Genomic DNA, 22,113 nt, shown 5'->3' on the forward strand with positions numbered 1-22,113 from the left:
CCTGACATAACACTCTGCTAGACAGAGCCCATATTAAAAGAGCTTGCTGGCCTATACCTCTTACTTTAGCACCAGAACAGCTTAACCCATCATAAATATGTTCCTCCTTCTATTTGTCATGCCTTTTCTGGTTACCATTATGCCTCACCTTAGAGCACATTTCTTAGAGCACTCCCCTGGCTAACATTGATGTACCCTGGCTGACACCATCTCTCTAGGTCACAAAAACTCTGTGTTAGGGCAGATAATGTCCCCCACCTCCATCAAAATGTCCCTAGCCTAGCCCCTGAAATCCATGAAAATCTTACATGGCAAAGGAACCTTGAAGATACAATTAAGTTATGGGTTTTGAGATGGGGAGATGATCCTGGGTTATGCTGGTGGCCCTAATTTTATCACAAGAGACCTTATAATAAGAGGAAGGCAAGAAGATCAGTGTCATAGGAGGAGATACGAAAATAGAAGAAGAGGTCAAAATGCTTTAATTGCTGGAAGGAGACCAGGAGTCAAGGAATGCAGGCGGTTTCTGGAAGCTGGAAAAGACAGGGAAATAGATCTTCCTCAAGAGTCTCCAGAAGGAACACAGTTCTTCCAACACCTTGATTTTAAAACTGTAAAATCCATTTCAGACTACTGACTTCCAGAACTATAAGACAATCCATTTGTGTTGCTGTAAGCTACTAAATTTGTGGTAATTTGTTACAGCAGCCAGAGAAAACCAATATACCCTCCAAGACTCCTCTGGGTACCACCATCTCTAGCCTGACCTGATCCTGGGACCTTTCTTCCTTTGTCCTTTTGCTCCTTCAACTAAATAACAACACAGACACAGTCTCTATGTTTATGAAGCTGACTATGTGACCTCAAATCAACTACAGTGAATGTTATGAGAGCTACAGAGAAGACATGTGATGTCTGCTATGGACCTAATGTTTGAGTCCCTAAATTTTCATATGTTGAAGCCCTAATCTCCCAAGTGAAGGTATCTAGTGGTGGGACCTTTGAGAAATAATGAAACATGAATGTGGAGCCCTCATGAATGGGATTAGCACTCTTATAAAAAGACAGGACAAGAAGGCAGCAGTCTGTAGACCAGTAAGATGCCCCTCACCAGGCAACAAATTGGTCACCAGCACCTTGATTTTGGACTTCTAGCTTCTAGAACTGTGAGAAATAAATGTCTGTTGTCTGTGATCATTGTTATAGTGGCCCAAGCTGACAGGATAATGCATATGGTGGGGATGTCTGAGAGGGCCCTGATCTAGTCTGTGGAGGCAGGAAGTTTAAACTAAGGCCTAAAGACAAGGGTTAGCTGGAGAAGGGAGACAGCCAGCCAGCAGTGTGCTTTCACAAGCAGAGGAAAGAGGGCAGGTGCAAAGGGAAGCCAAAGGAGAAGGCAAGGCCAATCAGGCCCAACTCTTCTCCTCACCCACAGCAGAGAGAGATTTGGGGTTTGGGTTTTTTTGTTTTGTTTTGTTTTGTTTTGTTTGTTTGAATTTGTTTTACTTCAACCTAAAGAGAGAGGTTTTAATGAGAGGAATGACAGGATATCTGCAAACATCAGTTCCTAAGAGGACATCAGGGAATAGACTCCAGAACGCAAGGGAAAACACTGGCTTCAAGCCTTTGAGGTGTTGATGAAATGTGCAAATATTTCCTACAAGGGAGTAACTATTAATCCACAGCTATGTGATAAACCCTCCACAGAAACAACTCAGCCCCTCCTGAGCTGATCGTGAGGAGTGCCTCAAGGAAGTAGGACAGACAGAGAAACATGCCATGGAGAATGGCGAAAGCGTGTAGCCAGGATGGGCCCTGGGAAGCCAAGCCCTGGCAGGACCTTAACCTGGGGTGGGCCAGCTGGCGAGCAGCCCAGGCCCCAAATGAGTGGGGACAGGCGAGCAGGACCACCCACCTCAGCCACTTCGACATTTCACCCCTGGCCCAAACCCTGCATGGCTGGGACTTCTCTCTAGCCTGGCACACACCACGGGAGTGGGCGTGATGTGATGCTTTCCTTGGCTGAGTTCATGGTCTCGTAGCCGAGATGAACCTGGGCACAAGCCACTCTTTAAGGGTGTTAAAACTGCGCCATGCACGCGTTCTGAAGCTTCAAGGGGAAGCAGAGGATGAGGCCGGGGTCTGCCCTCCTGGGTCTCTTGCTGCCTGCTAATTTCTCGGTGGAACAGAACCCATGCTGGGAACAAATTCGTTCAGATTTATTCCTATTAAACTTGAAAACAAATATCTGCTGCCAGTCCTAGTCAGAGCAACAGAACAGAAAAGAGATAAATATATGTATTTTGACCCAGACCCTAAAACTACCATTAAGCTCCCAAAGAGGTCAGTCCTTTCCTCATTTGGTGACATGGCTCTGCCATCAGTAGTCATGGGGTTCCTAAGGAGGACAGCTACACTAAACACAACATCCAATACGTCGCAGGTACCCCCCATAAAAGCATGTAAAAGCACATAAGGCATCATATCCAACTACTAAAGCACAAGTTTGCTACCTAATAAGAATTTAGGTGTGCAGTTTAGAAAATGCAAATAAAATCAGTGCATCTAAAGAAACACGAACTCCTAACATTTACTTTTAGAAACTTTTTCGAAAAAAAAAAATAAAAATAAAAAGAAACTTTTTCGTTTTACTAGCAATGAAGATAAGACATGATACAAAAGCCCAATTTCTGCTCCATGAAAAATCCACTCCGTTTGGTTTTTTTGACTGGTTCTCTGAACTGGAGGTATTAGATGCTCAAACTGTACGAAAGTGTCTGCATGTTTGGCCTTGACCATAACCCAACAAAATTGTTATTTTAATTTCCTTAGGAAAAAATTATTTCACAGACCTTGTGTTCAAGAACTGGAATGGCATAATGTACAAAGAAGTTAGCTGCAGTGGGTTAATAATGTCTCTCCAATACCTGAAGCATCATTATTCACAAGACGATGACAGTCTAATCCCCACATCTGCTGATTAAACAAACACGAGAACAGAAGCTGGGTTTTCAGGCTGGAGAGATGTTTATTAGTAATGAGGAGAGAGCTCCTGGCAGTAGAGGTTCCTGAAAAAAGTTATAAAATCACTTTTCCAAGGAAGGAGGAATTCCTTTCCAAAAAGGAGGCATAAATGCCTATGCTCCTGTCAGTTTTGATGGAACCATGCCTAGAAGCAATTGAAGAGAGGGGAGACTCTGTAAGCTTCCACTCTCAGCACATGGCTCTTTTTGTAGCCGTAGCCAAGCAGACACACAAAAGCATAACCTTTCAATAATGTCACAACTCAAAGACATCTCATCACTGGCTGATGCTAGGTCCTCTCTGCACCAACAGACACCATCAGATCAGACCATGAGAGGGCTGTGAGCAGAGCACTGCTACCATGTGAGGGTAACTTTTAAACTCCAAGGACACATTTCTTCTACCCTGACATTGATTCAAAGGAAGGTGTACCAACATTCTCTGGCATCCTTGACGGGGTGGACTTAGTCATCTCCTTGATGGACCAGAGGTTTCTGAGGCCAGAGTCAGGCTGTCCACGAGCATCACTAAATGGAGACTGTGTCTCTTCCACATGCCAACCAAAAAGAGAGTCCAGAAGTCTTTTAAAGTCCTAGTGCATGATGCCTACAAATGTATTGGGACTGACTTGCTGCTGGTAGAACTCACCGCAATGTCCAGAATAACCTTCGGAAGCAGCCATTTACAAAGGCAAACCACGATCCTTCCTAATAAGCAGGTAGCAGCCCTGAGCTGGATCTGCAGACTACAACTTTGTTGACAAAGGTGAAGACTTTGCCAGCTGCTTTCTGGACACAGGGTCCATTCACATCCTCAGCCCTAACAGAATCACCGATTCTGTGTTTCAGGGTAAAGATGCCAACCTTTCTAAAGCTGCCTCTCTCTGAAGTGGGGAACCATAATGTTATTCTTGATGCAAAAATCAGTCAAGCCACCCCCAACTTTATCCACTCATTTGTGATGACACAAAGTACACTGACAAAACAACAACAACAAAGTACACAGATAATGCTTAATGCCTTTCGCAATAGAATCTGTGTTCAGCTCTGTTGCCTGAGAAAGCAGATTCCTTAAGAAATACAGGGAAGGAGGAAAAGAGAACAGAGACATCTTGAACACCTAGTATATGCCAGGCACTCTGCTGGACTTTCCATAATCTACTTCTTTTAACATTGGTGACAAACCAACAAAGTGGTTAGGGCAAGTATTATACTTCTTCTTTCCATGGAAGAGACAGTATATCCCACAAATTAAAACAAATGAACACTGTAGACTAGAGAAGTGAAAGCCTGAAGTTCACAAAGTAGAAAGCTGTGAAATTAGAAAACATAATGTGAGCTCATGTCCTAGGGAGCACCCCAATCTTCTTTTCAATACCCTCTGCTCATTAGAACCTCCTGCCACTCAAACCTCCTACCACAACTGTCCCCTGCCCCCATTTCACTACTCTGATCCCTCAAATGGAAGCAAGATGGGGAGGCAATTGTCCCTGTTGCAGAAGCCCAATAGGCTTGGAACTCTATTTCTGCCTTTTCAAGCTTTGTGCCATTGGGAAGGTCATCTAAGTTCACAGTCCCCATTTCTTTATTTAAAAAATGGGGATATAGCACAAATCCATGTATACTACAGTGAGGAAAAAAGGGGGAAATACATGCAGAAGTGGCTTAAAAGTACAAATTCAGATGTGGTTTGGTACTATCACAAAATCCCTCCCAGCCACATTCTATCAGTTCCTCTACCACATGTACCTCATGGTGACAAGCTTGACTCGTGCATGTTCTTTAGAAGAGCAAACAAGCTATCTGCCTTCCATTAATTCCCAGAGAAATAAAGAGAGAGACAGAAATCTGCTCATGGTCAGTTTAGTGTTTTCATATCCATGGTCCCACTGCAAAAGTCTGGGGAAGATATCACTAAAACTTGTAGATGATGAGGAGGACTCTGATAGTCTGTCTCTAAAGACAGCCCACCAATGACCCATACTTCTAGGTATTCATGTCCTCGTTTAATCCCCTGCCTCACTGAAAATAACTTGGTCTTGTGAATCATTATAACCCATAGAACATGGCATAAGTAACATCCTGCCACCTCCAGGACTTAGCCTTAAGGAAATCTAAAAGGTTCTGTTTTGGCCCTGAGTCACCATTTAAGAAGTCCCTCTAAAGAGACCAGATGGAAAAATCACACGGAATGAGACCAACTCAGCCACATCTGCAAGCCAGTGGAGCCTGGACTTCCAGCCATTCCCACCAAACCCCCAGACATGTGTGTCAGCCATCTCGTTCCACCCCCCAGGTAACTCTAGCTCCAGCCAACAACACGAGAAAACACCCAGCTACGCCAAATTAACTCACAGACCTATGAGAGAGAATACAAATGGTAATTGTTTTAACTCTATCTTTGGGTATTATTTATTATAGACTAATAGATAATAATAACAATGAGAAGGATGAGGAGAGCTATCACCATTTGAATCTTCACTATATTCCTCATCCTCCACATACATCACCTAAATTAATATTCACTACTATAGTTTGAGGAAGGCATGAGGACACCAATTTATACATGAGGTTGAGTGAGGTTAACTAAGTTATCCAAGGCCAGGTAGAGATAGATTTGAAATCCAGTTGTCAATGCTGAAGTCATTTTCTTAATAACTGTGCTAAATTTCTTACAAAACATATCACATAATTACTACTTTGTATTAAAGAGTCAGAGGATTGGGTTGAACAAAAATGTTAATTATCAGACACTTATTTTAAATAATATAAACAGAAGCCATGTGTTACAGTGAAAATAGCTTTAAAGAAAAGATTTTATTTATTTATTCATAAAAGACAGAGAGAGAGGCAGAGGCATAGGCAGAGGGAGAAGGCTCCCCGTGGGGAACCTGATGCAGAACTTGATTCCAGGACCCCAGGATCACAACCTGAGCTGAAGGCAGATGCTCAACCACTAAGCCACCCCGGCGTCCCAAATATAGCTTTCATCTAGGAGTCTGGAAACTTGAAATCGACTTCTGACTTAATCATTAGCTGTGGGGAAACTGAACAAGCAATTTGATTACAAAAAAAAAAAAAAAAAGTTTCCTTTTATAAAAGATGAAAATAATAAAATGTCTTCTTAGATTCTTGTGGCTGTTGTGGGATCAAAATGAAATACGGAATATGAGGATCTTTTGCAAAAGAAAAAAAAAAAAGAAAAAAGTTTCCTACAAAATGTGAAGAATTGTTGCTGAATTAACCGGAGGCTTCACCACTACAGAGTTACCCCAGAGGTTGTCGGTTTCAACTATCTGTATTTTCTTGCCTCCTTCCAGGCTAAATGTTCATATGAATACTGTTTTGTTTCCAGAACTTTGAGACACTTCACTTTTTAAAAAAAAGGGGGTGGGGGGATAAACTGCGGATATCCAATGAAGAATTCAAGCACCAACATGACTTTCTTTAGCCTGAAGCAGTCAATGTGCTCAATGACACTGGTATATCTATACAGCTTAAGTTAACTTCAGATAGGACATCAATGGGCAGAGATCCATCAAGCCAGAAGCCTACAGAAACACAACTCCAGGTTTTCAAGGCAATAAGAAGTGTAAATAAACAATATAGCTAGAGAATCAAAAGGATTCAGGCAATTTCAGACAATAATTTCAGACAATTATTGTTGGAATTCCAACAATAAAAGAGAAATACATTCAGAAATATGCACCCTAATGACGACAACTACTTTGAATCATTTGCAAGTTTCCAAATACATGAACAGAGTTATAATATGGGTAGGAATGGAGAGAAATAAATATAGGGAATAAATGAGTTATTAAATAATTAAATGCATTTATATTCATAAATATATAAGAAAACTGTGAAACTTATCATATTTAATTATCCCAATAAACGATTCTAGAGAAAAAGCAGTGAAGCTTCTCACTTTCTACTGCTGCATCATACTACTACCAATTTTGGAAACGAATGTTAAGAATATTTCTCAAAGACAAAAAATAATCACAGAAAAATAAAAATAATTATTTTGTGCACTCCTATGTGAACGGCCGAAAGCCAGAAGCGTAACTCCTCTGCACAGATTAAATAGAATGTGAAGATTGTGAACAGAGCAAGAGAGGCTGGTCCTTGGAGACCAAACAGACAAATAGGACTCAACATTATGCAGTGAAATCTTTGCATCTCTAGGGATGAATAAACTCAAGAGAGCTGACAACAAAATCTGCGTGACTTCTGTACAGTGTCCACTGTCATTTATCATAAAGCTCCCCACTATGAGGAAAACCAACAAAAGTAGCTGTGAACCAGACAATGAATTCAGTTCCCAAGAGCGGGGTGCAGTCTCTTCTCTGTATTGCAAACAGCCCTTGGTATACAAAAGCCACTTCCAATGCAGGGAGGCGTAATGACTACATGGAGTCACTTCTGGCAGTATTTCCCTGGATATAAGGCTTAAAAAAGCAGGGAGATGCTTTAACCATATTTTGAGAAAATATTTGGACTATAAAGCATCCCTCTGACAAAAGGTGTATGCCCACAAAGATGCTACTGTCCCATCAGGTTAGAATATGTTTGGAGTACCTCATTGCTATTGAGCATCAAGTAAAAGATACAGAAGTTCAGAAATCTGTAAGGACTTTGCTTACATGTGGCTCCTAATTGCAAAAGAATCATGTTTGGAGCCATTCTTGATTCTCCCATCTTAGCAACTCTGCTTCTTCTGGCCATTCAAAAAAGAGTGAGGGTTCTCACACTCTAATAATCCATGAAATCTACTCCTTCCCTCCCATTCTCATGCCACCACCCCCTAACCCAGGCTTCTGTCCTGCTAGACAGTCTCCTAATAGCCCTGTGCTCTCCCCTTAGATCCCACTATGCACCTTTTTCAGGGTCATTTTCCTAGCATTTCACCCATAAAGCCTGTGACTCCAGATTATCAGTGGCCTCCAAAAGCATTTCCAAAGTAAGTTCTACAGATAGCTGCCCTCCCAAAATGCTCTATTACAAATGAATTCAGATATTAAAAATATTTGGGGAAACATCTATAGATTACTAGTGCAGATTAGCATACTAGAGTCTCTAAGAACTGCCACAGGCAAGAAAACCATTTTAATTTTTTATTATTTATTTTATTTTATTTTATTTTATTTATTCATGAGAGACACACAGAGAGAGGCAGAGACATAGGCAGAGGGGGAAGCGGAGCTCCTCACAGGGAGCCCGATGCGGGACTAGATCCCCAGACCCGGGATCATGCCCTGATCCAAAGGCAAATGCTCAACCACTGAGCCACCCAGGCATACTGAGAAAAACATTTTAAGATTTTTTCTCAGCTTTTCCTACTTCCAACCATAGGGCTGTGTTTCAACTTACATACCTACATTCAGCAGAACTACTGTCCCAGGCAGATATGCTTTGAGAAATGTTAGCCCAGAGAATAAAGTTGACATCACTTAGCGTGCATGCACTGCTCCCACTTGTCTTCCAGGGCTGCTCCAAGTTCCTGCCTGAGAGTCTAAGTGCAAGCTGTCCAGTGACTAGCTCATTCTTTCTCCCTCTTTCCTCATGCCCAATTCCCACTGGGATCAACTCACATTCTCCTTCCCCCCAGGAGGCCTATTCCAAAGGCACTGGCCCTCACTCATCACTTCCTCTTCCAACCTCCTGTTATGCTGATTTGCTTCTTTTGTTTTACCGGCTCCATACTGCTGTTTTTGGTACTTTATAGGGTATGTCATACTCCACCTAGATCACAAGCCCCTTGTGGGCATTTGTATCTTATAACTAATTTTATGACTGACTTATAACTACCTTCATTTTATGATGACTTGCTATGAATCCATAAAACCTGGAACAAGATCTTGTGCAGTGCAAGTGTTTAATAAATATCTTTTAGTGAAAATAAGGTGGATTTCTCCAAACGTGTCAGTATAGAAAGAGGAAGAAGGAGAGACCATGTCAAGACAGAATGAAACTCTGAGTAACTGACATTTAGCAGAGTGGGTGAGGGATGTCGACAAAGCAGCCTCAGGATTTTAAAGCCTCTACAAAATCATCACCAGTGCTGGAACCATTGACCAATGCTATGTATACCAAGCCCTAAAAGGGACTGTCCAGTGGAAAAGAAGATATTTTCCCTAATCTGGTCTTAGGTAGACATGATGATTTTCAGGAGAAGAAAGCATCCCATCCCAAATCAGATACTTTTCTAATTCCCAGTACAGTAAATTCCTAAGTTTCCTTCCTTCTTTCTTTTCTTCCTGCCCTCTATTCCACACATATTTATTGAACAACTACTAGGCATTGAGCACTGAGCAAAAAAGACAACTGGTTATATCTCAGGGAAAATCAGAACAAACTATGAGGTACAGAGGGACAAAGGCTTCTACCTTCTAAAAGTCTTGGTGAAATGAAGCACACTTTAAAAGTGTATACCACAACAAGGACGAGACACAGCCTGAGATACTATCTAAAAGCTGTCAGAAGCAGGAAGTGTGCAGAGCAATGTCATATCAAAGTTGCATGTTTCTTTTGCTTATTTATTTGTTTCTTTGGAAGACTAATAACTTTCTGTTGCTACATGTTCAGCATTAGAATAAGGAGCCCTGGTCATGGTCACTCTATGTCCAACATGTTGCCTGTTACATACTAGGGCACTTAATAACTGTCTGCTGAGTCACTTAATGGACAAGACAATGAAGTCAGGTAGGAAATGAGCCCTTCTGACCATGCATACAAATACATTTGACTGAAATTTTTGGGTGCCATAATTCCTTTAAGTTGGAACATAGTGGATAGTGAGCTGTAAAGATTAATCTACACCTTCTTGAGTTAAACATGCATGTCTCCCTTAAAAATATCATTCTGAAAGCTTAAATTTATATGCACAACAAAATATTTAGATAGCCTATGTGATTCCCCTTTCACATTACAGCAATTCAGGCAAATTTACGGTTCCTGAGATGAAAGCACCACTCTAGCAATCTGAGAAGATAGTCCATTTTATACAATCTCAATAGGAAAAAAAAAAATGGAGAGTGACAGCTGAGTTTGGACATTTGTCACTGGGGAGAAGGTGTGAGAATGGTACTACAGTATTAGAATTTTAACACATTTAGATAATAAAAAAAAAAAAAACAAGAAGTGATTACAAGTGAAAACAAAAGAGGAACAATTTGGGAGAAGTCAAAATGATCTCTATCAGGTGAAATATGTGTTGCATGCTGTTTGTCGACGGTACCAGTAGGCTGACCTAATTGTTATTTTACAATGCCACATTTCCCATTTAGCACATACACACAAGTGAGTATAAAAGCTGGCGTAAATTAAATTAGAGAACATTTTGGTAGCCTAAATCTCATGCCATTAAAAAAAACAATAAAAGTATTGATGATAATGTGGTCTTCAGATTAAGGAATAATCTTCCAAGAGAAGTAAGATATTTCCCTGGAGGCCTTTGCAATGAAAATGAACAAAGAACTGAGAAAAAGAAGGGGATAAATTCCTTGCTGGCTGATTAACACAGCCCAGTCTTTTCTTTCTCTCATTTCTACAATGCTTTGAACAGAGTGTAAGAGGACCAAGAGACTGATGAACCCAAATAGGACCCTGGATAATGTAGTTATTAAATGAATCACATCCAACATTTCTAAACAATTCAAAGCACCAGCAAAAACCACCTGACGTAGGCTTATCTGGTAAGGATAATTCTCCCCTTTGCAACCCGTAATACTTGGTTAATGACACCGCTCTGGCACTTAAGTTTCTTCTAATATTATCTCTATAATGGAGAAAATAACATCTGTGTCAAAGATAGCAAGACTGCTTCCTTTAATAAAGAATCTGTCTGATACTGATCAGGGCTTAATAAGTGACAGGTATCTTTATTATGATTCTTATTATTATACTGTTATTATTATTTATCATATCAACCCCTCTCCTCTTCGAACTTGAAAGTAGAGAGCCAGACTGTGGTTTTCATCTTTGCATCCCATGTAACCCAGCCTAATACTGTTCCCAGGCACTCGATGATTTAATGTTAACTGAAACTTTCTAGGCTTACCATATGGACTAAATTATTTGCACCTCAAAGAGAAAATAGATATCCTCGGTCATCACACTTTTACAAGGCATACACTCTTTCTGAAAGTAGCTGCAATTGCTTTTAACTATAACTTCCCTATAATGGTTGTTCTCTGTGGGGTTCTGGGAGATAGTTCAGAGAGGAGCTGAATGTGGACAAGACAGTTCAACTAGGCCCCAACTGATATGAAAATAAGATTAAAAGAACATAGCAGATAGCATACGTTAACCTTTTGTGCATTAGGTACGGTCTAAGTCCTTGATACATGTTAGATTTTACTCTTAATAACTTACAAATGCATATAATTATATTCCAGTTTTATAGGTAAGGAAACGGAGGTCCATTAGAGAGATTATAATCTTGGCCCAGATCACATCCATAGTAGTTAATACGAGAATGTGACCCCAGGTCTGTAAGACTCTCATGTCTGAAGTCTTGACCACCTGCACTGAAACACACAGTTTTAGGAACACTGAGTTCACAATCCATTTAGAAGCCGCAGACTTACCTACAGCAGTAAGCGCTGTGACCCGTCTAGTTTCCCTCCTGTTTCTTCAACCCTCCCACCTGCCACAGTATCTGAGAATCTAGTTACGGCAACTTGGTTAACGCACTTTGGGGCTTACGTTCATGTCAAATAATGTCAAACAGCTATGCTCTGAGAAGAGCAACAAATTTGCAGGGCTGTTTACTTAATTCATTACAACCTGTAGTCTAAGCAGAAGGGGGCATGTGCAAACAGAGCTTACTTAGGTGGAAAGGTATAATACCCAGGAAGCAATCCCAGGCAGAGGCAACAGCCCTCAGCAGCACTTCACTGCCTCAAGAAAGCCTCTCAGCCACCCACATTCTGTTGCCTTTAAACTACACCTTACAGGAACTCCGAAGGACAAAACTATCAGATATTTGAAAGGAAGATGCCTATTGGCTAAGCAGGAAATGCACAGTTCTGCAGAAAAAAAAGCTAGGAGGCTTGGAGCACAGAGCCCATTCTCTCTATAAGTGCTCCTCAGCAAATATTTATTGAATGAATGAATTGAGTAAATGAATGACAGGGCCTCAGGTTAGAGAGTCATGGGGAAGACGGACAGCCCTGAACGAGGCGGACACTAACCATCATCACCACGGTGCCCACAGCTCTCTGCTCCTCTCATGTTGCTCACATTAAAATAGGAAAATCACAGGAGTGTGCCTGAGCTTGGAATCCACTACCTCCCTTTCGATTTCATTCATTTGAAAACCTCAGGGATCTTGAAGCTGATGAAGTCTCTCAGAGGAAGACCAACTAGGTCAATCTAACTTCCCAAACACGTGTGTATTTATTATGTGTTTTTTATTGACATACAAGTTGTAAGCGAAACTCTAACCTAAGAGGCTAAAATCTCTAAGAACGAAAATAATATGTGGCAACGCTAAACACAGAGTAATGGGCTTTCATGAACAAATTCTCCGGCAAACAAACAAACAAAAAAACCACCCACAAAACCTACACATTTAAAAGTTCCCACAAAACCACATAGCACTAAACAATAAAAAAGCTTCTCTGGGCATCTCCGTCCTTTCCCTGTAACAGACCTTGCCCTGTGATTACCTTCTCGGGTAATCTAGTTGTACCCACAGCCAGCCCCTGGCCATAATAAGTTCTCGATGACCTACTACCTTGCTGACAAAATTTTGAATAAAACATTTCAAAGTGATAAGCAAGCGTATTAGCATGGTGTCTGAAATGCCTACCAAATTTTTCAACTAGCAGCAGGCATCCCAGAAATCGTTTTTGGAGAAAAGTCACGAATGATATTCACAGCTGAGAAGTGAGAAAAGCCTTCTCTCCGTGTTGAAGGAGATGGGAAAACGAGCCCATCTACATGAAAGCCTTCTGCACCTTCTCCCTATAAATGATAAAAAAGCGAAACTGCCACTTACCCACCTGAGATACCATCCCCCACTCCATTTTCAAAATAATGAGTAAAAATGACCAAAACCTTAATTGTCTTCATATGGCTCGCTCAAGGCACACAAACTCGTTTTTTAGGCTCTAAGTACAGAAAATTGCTTCATTTCTAAAGTAAATATATACTAGAAACTTGCGGATATCTCAAGAATGCCTTGTAGCTAAAGAAAGTAACATCACTGCCTACTCATTTTGCTTAATTTGCTAGTCTCCCAGCAACTTTGTGCTTACACTTTCATCCCCTTTTAGATCCTAGGATAAGGCAACAGTCCAGAAGCCTGGAAAGTCACCACCTCCAGCAGCCAGTGGTTCACTGAGCCACCAGGGTCCCCGGATGTAGTTTCTTCCCAGGATGCTTTCCCGGGAATGTGCGTGTTCCATGCATTGCACTTAGCTTCCCTAAGCTACATTCCAATAACTAAGCTTCATAAGCTTCTTCTGAATTGTTTATTCTGTGTTTTAAAGCTCCATCAGCTGTTGTGATGATTTGCAAGATTCTTTTTCTTTTTAGTTAAGCAGGATTGGTGAGCATTACTGGGCCTTTAGGTGGAATCACTGCTATTTAAAATTCCTGCTGCCAGGATTAAAGGAGATAAAGCCTATGAAAGCCTTTTGTAAACTGTAAAGTCCTGTTCAAATGTAGTGTGCTGTTATAATATTAACCATAATAGCAATAACCACAATCCAGTTGTAATGTGGGCTTTCAAATGCTAATAGGCATTTGGGTCTTGTCTTTGCTCCATTCCCCACCCAGAGCCTACCTTGGTGCCCAAAAAGGGGAAAGCCTCTCAAGAAAGTTTTGTTTGCATTAATAAATGAATGACTTTAAAACACCACACGCTTATCCAAATTCATGTCCATAGGCAAAAGGAAGCTAGGCATGACAATTCAGGTCATGAAAATACTTTGCCAAAAATACTGCAGTGCTGAAAAGAAATAGTGCAGCAAAAGTTCTTCTAAGGATAAATTCTTTGATAATGAAACCTGGCCCTTTGCTGTCAGTACTGGGGAGGAGCGGCAGGGGTGCAGATTGGACAGGTATTTCCATTAGTTGTAGGAATTTTAGTTCAGGGTGGCTGACAGGAGGCGGCTGCTGCCCTCGAAAAAGGCTAGGGTAATGAGTATGAGGGGCTTAAAACGAAAAACAAAACAAAACAAAACAAAACAAAACAAAAATACCCACAAAGGCCTCAAAGGTTATCCCAGCAATGGGCTTATTTTCGGGCTGTCTCTTTCAAGGGATAGAAGTGACCAAACTCTCTGTGGCAAGGAAGGAAGAGGTGTGGAATGGGAGGAGAGAAGTAGGGGAAGAAGAGCTATGGATGGGAAATGGATTATTTTTAGGAAAATGCTTCTAAGAGCATTCACCCTAATAGCTGTGGTCATTAAAGGGTTGATCTATTTTAAGTACCTCTGTGTAGGAAAGGGTGTGGGAAGAGGCGGAGGATGAAAGGAGAAAGGAAGATGGTAGTGCCCAGAACTGGGGGCCTCATTCATCCAACTCAACACAGGCCTTGAAAAGAAGAGGGGAAACTCTGGGGCAGCCGCCGGTTACTCACGAGGGCAAACGCTGGCACCTAATTTAACCCTAGAAGGTGGGGCGGGGGGGGGGGGGCGGGGCCTGGACGGGGGCAGGAGGAAGGCGCCACCCGGGAGGTCCGCAGGCTCCAGCGGGGGCAGGGTCCCTGCACCCGGGCCGCCAAGCTCAGAAAATATCGTATTTCTGCCCATCAATCAGCATTAAGCTGCTTTCGGGGCTGCGCTTCAGGCGCCGGCAGTTGCCCGTAGCAACGGGGCACACACTCGGGGCTCCCGGCGAGCGGGGCCGACCGGCGAGGGGGCCGGGGCCGGGCCAGGGAGCGAGCGCGCACCGGCCTCTGCGGATGGCACGTTCGGGGGTGCCGGGGGCTCAGCGCTGCCCCGGCCGAGTCCGACAGCCCCGCGTCCCCGCGCGGAGGTGCTCGCTCCGCTGCTGGCGCCTGAGCCCGGGAGTCCCGGCCCCGCCGCAGAGGCGGCGCGGGGGGCTCGGGGGGGGCTCGGGGGGGCTCGGGGGGGGGGCTCGGGCTCCTAAGCCCCCCGCCCCGCGCCCTTCAGGAGTCTCCGGAGAATGCCAGCGTGGAACGCCGCGTGCACGTGCGAGTGTTTTCGTTTGCACTCCGGCACAAAAGCGAGGCCCCACAGGTGGACAGGCGCTTGCTGGCGCGTGCTGGGGGGCTCGGACCCCGCGCGAGCCGCGACCGCGAGGAGGCACAGCCCCCCCCCCCCCCCCCCGGCCCCAGGTGGCGGGGTCCGAGCGCCGGCGGCACCACCGCGCGCCGCGTCCCGGGACTCGCCCCCTGCTGGGCTCCGCGAGGGTGGGAGGAGGAGGACGGCGGGCAGGGGCAGGGGCCGGGGAGCGGGGGCCGAGCGAGGAGACCTCGGGGCCGGGACGGACGGGGAGGGGCGTCTCCTTACCTGGCCTGCGCCGGAGCATTTTGCAGCGGGGCGGGGCGGGGCGGGGCGGGGGCGAGCGTCCCCGGGGCAGGGTCCCTCGCGGGGCGGCCCGGCGCCGGCCGCGGAGCCCGGAGTTGGCGAACTTGGCAGGTCCGGGGCGCGCAGAGGCAGAGGCAGAGGCGGCGGCGGCGGCCGGGACAGCGCGACCCCGCGCCCCGGCGCTTTGTTGTGCTCCCCGCGCCCCCGCCCCGCCCCGCCCGCGGTCTCCGCCGCCGCCCGCAACCCGCCGTCTCCCGGGTTCCCGGAGGCGCCCGGCTCGCCGCCCACCTTGGTCCCGGCGGCGGAGGCGGAGGCGGAGGCGGAGGCGGAGGCGCTCCCGAGGCGGCCCGAGCGCCCGCGGGGCTGCGCACTGCGCTCCTCCCGCGCGCTCCTCCCGCGCCCCCCTCGGCCCCGGCGCCCCCGCGCCCCCCGCGCCCCCCGCGCCCCCCCGCCGCACCCCGTGGGAAGCCGCTTAGGCGCGGGCTGTCAGCGCCGGCCCATCTGCCGCGATCAGCATCAGTCTCGACCCAACGGTTCTGACAAATCTCCGCCCGGAGCCCGAGCTGGGGAGGCCGGGGGGCGAGGGGCGAGGCGCGGGGAGCGGAGGGGAGGAGGGGGCGCCGGGGACGGGCCTAGGGGCTGCCATTGTCCGTCCCAAACAAGAGGAACCGAAGAGGGAAATGGGGGTCCCAAGGGCGACGGAGTGTTTTCCTTTCCCGGTTCCCAGGAAGAAGAATCAATCCCCCCGGACAGCCCGGCCCCCCCCACCCCCGCCCCCCGCCCCCCACCCCCCAGACCGCCGGGCGCGGGGTCCCCGCGGAACGAATTTCTGCTAATGAACGAAACAAACAGGTCCTGTAATCTTACCATCAGGATGACCCGACACTGGCACAGACACCCAGACCGTCCTAATTGGCAGGTAGGAGCTGGAACTCACAGCCGTTCGTCTGGAGCCAGAAGTTGACTCCCAAGGACATTTGGGAATAAGGCTCCGGGGAAGGCGAACCCGCCCGCTGGGCCCTGCTGGCCTCCGGGAGGTGAAAGGAGCAGTTGCTTCCGAAGACAAAATGCGGGGCTCACTTTAGCCCCAGTCAGAGCTTAAAGAGTCTTCACGATTTTCCTATTTTCTCGATCACATGCTTTTTAAAGATAACCTATATTAACAGAAAATGGTGACTTTTAAGAGTGGCATTCTCTCCCAATTAAAACGGTTTCTTCTGCAGATCAAGTAAGGTGCTCTGTCCAATAGTATACTTTGGACTGGTTTAAAAAGCCATTTCAGTATCACCACACACCATGCTAATGGTTACAGCCTTACAAGGATTAGGGCAAAAGTTTAAAAAAAATAAATAAATAAATGAAACTCACAGTGGTCCTAGATATACAGAAACAAGCCTTCAAGAATCAAGAATCCAACCAATGAGATTAGGTCTGGTTTCGTGCATTCTTCTCAAGCGCTGGAAAATGTTCAGTTACCCTGAATGACAGTTATTTGTTGGGGGAAATAATTCATTGGATAAACAAATCACCGGTTCAGAAGTTGAAGGGAAAAGTTTGAAGCCATTTATTCAGGTAAGTGTAGGAGCCAGGCAAAAATATGTTTACTGTGAAGATTGAACAGACTTTGAAATTAGTGCTCAAATCGCTCTTTCTCATTATGCTGTAGTTGAGAAATGTGGGCAAGCCACAGTAAGCACCCATTTATCTAGGCAGACACTGTGTCTGCTACTTATTTTATAGCCCAGTGGTGCTTACGATAGCACATGCAACCATGGGCATTTGGTGAATGCTGATGGTTTGAAATTTTGATTTACAGGTCAGGATCAAAATCCCATACATCACCGTGACTTGGTAGGTTGAGCGAAAATGAGGTTCGAGTGTTACATTTCCCAGTAAGTAAATAATCTAAGTCAAGGGCAACTACGGATCAGGTTTTTAAGGCATTCTTATCAATATTTAAAAGTCTAAGGTTCTTCATTGTCAATCTGTTTAATGTGTTTATTAATATGAAAACTTTCAATTCAAAGATTCATCAACATGGTGCCACGAAATAAGGATTGCAGAAGGGATCGTCTTCACCAGAATGGACTATCATGCTGGAGACTGATCTAAGGAACAGAGTCCAGGAAACTGGTGTTTACCAGGGAGAAAAGAGCTAAACTGAGAGTCAGACCCTGGGCTGCAGGCACCATCCTGTGCCCTGCTCTGCTCTTTATTCAATAAGTTTCAGTTGCATCAGGGCCAAGTGATAGGCTTAATTGATGGTGCCACTTCCAATTCATCAAGTCCTCGGCTCTTACTTCAAAACATATCTAGTTCTTTCAATTACTAAGTGTTCACAGTGTGTTAGCATGAGAATATATGAGTGAGGGATCCCTGGGTGGCGCAGCGGTTTGGCGCCTGCCTTTGGCCCAGAGCGGGATCCTGGAGACCCGGGATCGAATCCCACATCGGGCTTCCGGTGCATGGAGCCTGCTTCTTCCTCTGCCTGTATCTCTGCCTCTCTCTCTCTCTCTGTGACTATCATTAAAAAAAAAAAAAAAGAATATATGAGTGAAAAAAAATTTTTTTTGACCTTATGGAACTTACATTCTGGAGAGGAAGAAAGATACTAGAAAAGTATACACAAGGAAATTATATTCTCTGTTATAATCAATGCTATGGAGAAAAATAAATCAAGGAAGCCTGAGTGGTATTCAAGTTTAAACAGAGGGCTCAGTGAGGGTCTGACTGAGAATGTAAGTGTGGTTAAAGGAGGTGAGGGATCAGGTAAGCCGTGCAGGTGTCTGAGACGAGATGCTGGTGTAGTGGCCCTTAGGATTGTGCCCAGTGAGGTCTAGAAACAGCAATGGGGTGGTAGGGATGGAAGAGTGAGGGCAGAGTGTTCATGGAAGTAGTCTGAAAGGACAGATCATTGGGTAGGACCTAATGGGCCAATTTAAGGACTAGGACTAGTTTTTAACCTAGAGGATATGGAAGGCCAGGAACCTGGAGGGTTTGGAGGAGAGAAGTTTCATGATCTGACTTTTGTTTAATGGACTAATCTGTCCACCCTATTATGGATTATAGGTGGGGAAGCAGGGAAGCCATGGAAAAATCTATTATTAGGCTATTGTAAGAATAGGGTGAGAGATGATGACTTGGGCAGGACCACAGCAAGAAGTATAATGAGAATTGGTGGCAATTTGGGATTGTTGTAATTTGAGACCCGGCAATACCTGCTTGGCACAGGGGTTAGGAAAAAACAAAAAAAGTGAAAAGGAACTCAAAGTCTTTGGCCTTAGCAACAAAAGCAATGGCGTTACTATTAATTGAAACAGGGAAGACTACGGGTAGAACAAATTTGGTGGAAGAATCAAGGCTTCAGTTTTGGATGCATTAGAATTGGGAAACCTATGAAATTAAACTTTCAATATAAACTATGCAAAGCTCTTAGAATAGTTCCTGGCTTTTGGTGAGGGCCATATAAATGTTTGTGGTGGTAGACTTGGTGTTAGTGAAGTTTGTATTGGTGGCTGTTACTGTTATTTTTGGTTTTTACCAACCAAAAGGAATTATTGAATAGGCAGCTGAATAAACATTCAAAGATTCTGTTCAGGGCACAAGTCGTGATTGGAGATGTGAATTTGGGAGCTGTATAAAATATAGATGGTTAAATTAAATCCATCACATCGAGTAGATCATTAAGGCTGTCAGGACAGTTAAAAAAGAGAAGACATTTGAGGACTAAATCATTAGTCATTCAAACTTTAAAAAGGCAAGAAGATAAAGAGCAACTAGCAAAAGAGACCACCCTGAGGGGGCAGCTAATGAGGGAGAAGCCAAACCAGGAGAATGGGCTCACACACAAACCCAGTAAAGAAGATATTTCAGTAAGGAGGGAGTCATCTGTTAGTTACGGTCTCTGATATGATTGGTTCTGTAGAAAACCCAAAGAAAAACAAAGGAAAGCTATGAGAGAGTTTATTGAGGTTATCAGATAACTTAATTGTCTACTGTCTGTTTACAATACAACACCCAAGTTGTCCAGCACCAACACAATGATCAGGTGCATGAAAGATACTCAGTGTATGCTGAATTATGTAATGAATCAATGAAAGGATTTAATGCCTTATGCTGCAAAGTATTTCTCAAATTATGGCCATGGATGATTTAGGAGGGGTCTTCTGTTCTTTAAATCAAGAAATATTGATGTAGAACACATTTTTAAGAGGAAAAGACCTGGGAAACATTATGGGCTTCCTATTTATTAACCAATATCAATAGATAAAGACTTCTAGCCTACAAGTCTCATATGAAATACTTTCTCCAACCTTGTTTGATAAAATTATTAACAAAAAAATAACTCACATACATACATAAGTTAAAAAATACACTTCTATAAGTAGTCTTACAGTAACAACCCACTTAAATGAGCAAAAGATTCAATATATTCTTTATCAAAAAAGATATAAAAGTGTCAAATAATTGTACAAAAGTTGCTCATCATCATTAGTCACTGGAGAAGAGCAAATTAAAATCACAAAGGGAAAGAGATATGTACTCCTATGTTTATTGCAGCCTTATTTACAACAGCCAAGATATGGAAGCAACCTAAATACATCATTCAAGGGTCAACTGTGTTTATAAAGGTAACAGCATGCATGATTCTATTCATGGCATTATGCAGACTGAAAGAATGTCGTACTTTATGACTGGTGTTAATTTGATTCTATTTGATTCTAAAACATTCGAGAGACAAAAATCAGATCAGTTGTTACCTGGGGCTGGGGATGGAGATGGGATCAACTAGAAAGAGGCTTAAGGCAAGTATCTGGTATCTGAGAAATACGCTATATCATGTTTGAGGTAATAGTTACAAAACTGTTTGTCAAACTCATCAAATGAAACACTTAAAAATGGTGAATTTTATTTAATGTAAATTATACATACCTTAATAAAACATTTTTAAAAGAATAAAGAATTTAATGTGCGTGTATGTGTTTTGTTCTGTTTATGTTGCTGTTTTGGTAAGGGAATTATAGTGCTTTCCCATTTGAGAAGAGGAAGCTGACCTCAGAAATATTACTCTGTAATCCCCAGTGAAATAACTGATCCAAATAATCATCAATAGATGCTGAAAGATGGCAGAAGAGAGGTGGGAAACTGAATATTCATATGTTAACAGATATCACTTATAATGCTGGCTAAATACTAAGTTATATTTTATGAGAGAGAGATCAGCTGACATGTTCATCCTTACATAATGCTATACGAGAAGGGCATAGCATCACTTATGAAGTTTTTATTGGAAAAACAAACATGTTTAACCTGAATCTAAGCAAGCCTTTTGACATCATTTCCAGCTTATAAGAAATACACAATCTAAAGAATTAGATAAATGGCACCACAAGAAAACAATGAGGCAAATACAGGATGAAGGATGCTCTGTACATCTTCAAAAAGTCAATGTCTGTGAATGGAAGAAAATAGACTAAAATAGGTGAAACAAGATAGGACATAACATAACTAAGTGAAAGTCATGGGGTAGGGTCTTTCTCCAAAATGAACAACTATAAAAGATGTTTTGGGAACAACTAGACAGATGTAAGGCTGGTTTTAGAGAATTTTAATTAATTTTGCTAAGGGTAAACACAATATTATGCTTATAAAAGAAGTGGTCTTTATTTTTAAAAGACACATGCTAAAGTATCTAGTATTGAAGTATCATGGTATCTGCCACTCACTTTGGAAAAAATACACATGAAATGAAAATGTTTTGATGCTAACTTATGGATAGATGAGTGTTTTACTCCCCTGGACTTTTCATTTTTCTATAGATTTGAATCTTTTAAATAAAAGGTGAAAAACTACAAACTTCTAATAATTATAAAAGGATCATAGTGACATGGATGGAACTGGAGGGTATTTTGCTGAGTGAAGGAAGTCAATCGGAGAAGGACAATCATTATATGGTTTCACTCATACGGGGAATATAAAAAATACTGAAAGGGATTATAGGGGAAAGGAGAGAAAATGAGTGGGAAATATCAGAGAGGGTGACAAAACATGAGAGATTCCTAACACTGGGAAATGAACAAGGGGTAGTGGAGGGGGAGGTGGGCAGAGGGATGGGGTGACTGGGTGATGGGCACTGAGGAGGACACTTGACAGGATGAGCACTGGGTGTTATATGTTGGAAAAATCGAACTTAAATAAAAACATATTAATAAAAATTATAAGAGGATCAATAAATGGGTCAATAAATATAAAGAAACTTGAAAAAATAGAATTTGGTTTCTTAAAATTACTGTGTGTCAAAACTTCTACTATGGAAGGAGCTAACGCATTACATAGTGAGAAATTAAAAGTTTTAGTGCACATTCTAGAAATGAAAAAAAATGGAAAATGAATTTGCAAAGCATCTAACCAAAAAGGATAGAAAAAGAATAACAATAAGTGTAATAGAGGAAATAATAAAGGTAAAATCAAAGTCTAATAAAACAGAACACAAAGCATTAGTATGGGATCAATATAAGAATATTTGCTTAGGCCAATGAAAACAAGAGGCAACATAAGTCCGTAAGCTTAGGAATAAAAAGGGC

General features: G+C 43.1%; 1 protein-coding gene and 1 long non-coding RNA gene across 12 annotated transcripts in view; one reads left to right on the plus strand and one right to left on the minus strand.

Moving 5' to 3' along the window:
* Positions 1–22,113, minus strand: part of NCKAP5 (NCK associated protein 5) — a 964,576-nt gene that overhangs the window by 561,516 nt on the left and 380,947 nt on the right. The window lies entirely within an intron of this gene.
* LOC144291966 (uncharacterized) lies at positions 16,150–19,694 on the plus strand. Its single transcript, XR_013359506.1, has 3 exons — positions 16,150–16,448; positions 17,346–17,421; positions 17,557–19,694. It is a non-coding gene; the product is annotated as an uncharacterized LOC144291966 (long non-coding RNA).

This window comes from Canis aureus, chromosome 20 (assembly GCF_053574225.1).
Source record: "Canis aureus isolate CA01 chromosome 20, VMU_Caureus_v.1.0, whole genome shotgun sequence".
NCBI classification, from domain to species: Eukaryota; Metazoa; Chordata; class Mammalia; order Carnivora; family Canidae; genus Canis; species Canis aureus.